Genomic DNA, 2870 nt, shown 5'->3' on the forward strand with positions numbered 1-2870 from the left:
AATATTTATTTCACTATTCTTTACTCTTGGAAAAAGTTATAGAAATATATACATATGTGGACATATAGAATACATGTATTATTTCAACAATCTAGTAATCGAAAGGAAAATTAAACATGGATATAATTAACACTTGATTGATCTCCATTATATTTCCATGGCAGAGATGTTATTATTGTCTTAATTTTGAATCTCAGTCTTTCAATTTTTTTTTTTTTTTTTTTTGGCAGAGCCAGCTGAAGCTTTATTCTGAAAAAGACACTTGGACTGGCTTTTAGTTGGGGGCGTGGGCAAGAGAGGGAGCCCCAGGCAGTTGACTCCCCCAGGGGTGGGTTAAGGACGGGACTGAGCCTCAGGTCTTTGGTTCCAGCACTCCCCTGCATAACTCCTTCTTGCAGGAGCAAGTGAGCGGGGAGGCTGGGAGGGATCTCAGGAGCCTTTCACTTAGGCAGGATGTCAGAGGACTCGGACACCAGCTTCCCATCACGGGTCTCAATCTTCTTCACAACCAAAGCCTTGGAACTGCTACGGCTGAAGGAGCCAGAGCCCCCTCCAGAGCCCAAGCTGGACTGGTAGGACCTCAAGCCGTAGTTGAGGCCAGGGGTCCCACAGGCTGAGGTGAGTCCACCTGAGTACCCGCTGATGGTCTTGGTGTGGATGCTCATCTTCTGCATCCCAGACTCCAGCCGGCTCTCCTTGCCCTCCAGCAGCTTGCGGTAGGTGGCGATCTCCACATCCAGGGCCAGCTTGACGTTCATCAGCTCCTGGTATTCGCGCAGCTGCTGTGCCATGTCCTGCCTGGCGGTTCTCAGAGCAGCCTCCAGCTCCACCAGCTTGGCCCGAGCATCCTTGACGGCCAGCTCCCCACCCTGCTCAGCATCAGCAATGGCGGCCTCCAGGGAAGCCCTCTGGCCTTTGAGGCCCTCGATCTCAGCCTGGAGTCAGTTGATGTTCCGGTTCATCTCAGAAATCTTCGTGCGATGGAGGTCATCCCCGTGCTTCCCAGCCAAGGTCTGCAGCTCCTTGTACTTGATCTGGTACATGGTCTCAGCCTCAGCCTGGCTGCAGTTGGCGATCTCCTCATACTGGGCCTTTACCTTGGCGATGATGCCATCCAGGTCCAGAGAGCGGCTGTTGTCCATGGACAGGACCACGGAGGTGTCAGAAATCTGCAACTGCATCTCGCGGATCTCCTCTTCATACAGTTGCCTGTAGATGTTGATCTCGTCAGTCAGCCCTTCCAGGCGGGACTCCAGCTCTACTTTATTCATCTAAGCTTCATCCACATCCTTCTTGATGATGACAAATTCATTCTCTATGTCTGTGTGCTTTTGGATGTCTTCCTCATACTTGGCCTTGAAGTCCTCCACCAGCCCTTGCATGTTGCCAAGCTCCACTTCCAGCTTCAGCTTCTCCTGGGCCAGGGTTTCCAGCTGTTGCCAGAGGTTGTTGATGTAGCTCTCAAACATGTTGTCTACGTTGCTCCGGGCTGTCTTCTGCTGCTGCAGGAGGTTCCATTTGGTCTCCAAAATCTTGTTCTGCTGTTCCAGGTGCCGTACCTTGTTGATGAAGGAGGTGAACTTGTTGTTCAGGGTCTTGATCTGCTCCTTCTCCTGGGTGCGCACAACCTGGATGTCGGGGTCCACCTCCAGCTTGAGGGGGCTCAGCAGGCTCTGGTTCATCGTGACAGCTGTGATGTCCCCCAGACCTGGGGCCCCACTGTAACCTGCAGCCAGACTCATGCTGCTGCCCAGGCCGCCCCGGAAGCTGCTGCTGCTGCCCACCCGGGAGAAGGCCGAGGAGTTGATGCGGGCGCCCGGCCCACTGGTGTACGAGCAGCTGCTGAAGGATGGGGGGCCGGAGGTGGACACCCTGTAGGACTTCTGGGTCACCCTGATGGACATGGTGGAGGCTGGAGAGGAGGCGAGGAGGCCAAAGCACACAGAGACTCGAGGAGTTGCGAAGCTGCTCCTCAGTATTTCAAATTTTGATCATGGGTATTTAGAGTTCATTTTGGAGAATGAGTTTTCATCCCTAATTATATGTAGATTTTTCCAAAAACATTTTCTAAAAGGGTCTTAATTTTTTTAAACTTAAAAATATGCACATCATTAGTTGATTACCCTCAATGTACTTCGAGAAAGGCTACACTGTCAAAATTTAAAAGATATATACTAAAAGAAGTGTATTGTTAGTGGACTTCTACATTCTGAAAAAGAGAGTGTCTGGGTAATACAATATCTTCCTGTTTATAAATTTATGAAGTGATATTGAAAATATAATTCATGTTCTGGCCCACAAAACACTGAAATCATATATATTTTAATGAAACAAATATATTGTGTAATGTAGCCCATATATATTATTTGGTCCCTGCATAGTAAGCCCAAATCACCAATATATTTTTTTCAATATATAAACAGGCAAATATAAATTACACTAATATCTATTATGGAAATACTAACTCATAAACCCATAAAATTACGTAAATACTATCTTAACAGTTCATTTTGCATTAAAAAAATTGACGATTAAATACAGATGACAGTTTAATCATAGGGTACTCAATTAACTGAGACAAAAAAGTGAAAAAAATTAACATAGTCACAAAGCACTCTCTTAGCAGATACTTAAAATGGAAGATTTATAAATATGAGATGAGCAATTTTCTTTAAAACTAAAGTGAAATCTACATTATTTTATATCAAGTGAAGTTGCCTTTCATTCATTTTTCCATTAAAAAGAGTGAGTCTAAGAATCCTGTGACATAATTTAACTTTTTCTGGAAACATTAAAAAAAATTCCTTTGTTTCTAGGAGGCCAAGATATCTTCATATCAATTTTAGTCTAAAGTGAAATAAATTACTAAA

At 45.3% G+C, this 2870-nt stretch overlaps 1 pseudogene across 1 annotated transcript; it reads right to left on the reverse strand.

Annotated features, from left to right (window-relative positions):
* Positions 1–231: 231 nt before the first annotated feature.
* On the reverse strand, positions 232–1904 carry LOC308622844 (keratin, type II cytoskeletal 8-like; annotated as a pseudogene). Its single transcript has one exon. The product of its transcript is annotated as a keratin, type II cytoskeletal 8-like (transcript).
* Between the last annotated feature and the right edge of the window lie 966 nt (positions 1905–2870).

The sequence above is a fragment of the Mesoplodon bidens genome (assembly GCF_964165515.1).
Source record: "Mesoplodon bidens genome assembly, chromosome: 9".
NCBI lineage: Eukaryota > Metazoa > Chordata > Mammalia > Artiodactyla > Ziphiidae > Mesoplodon > Mesoplodon bidens.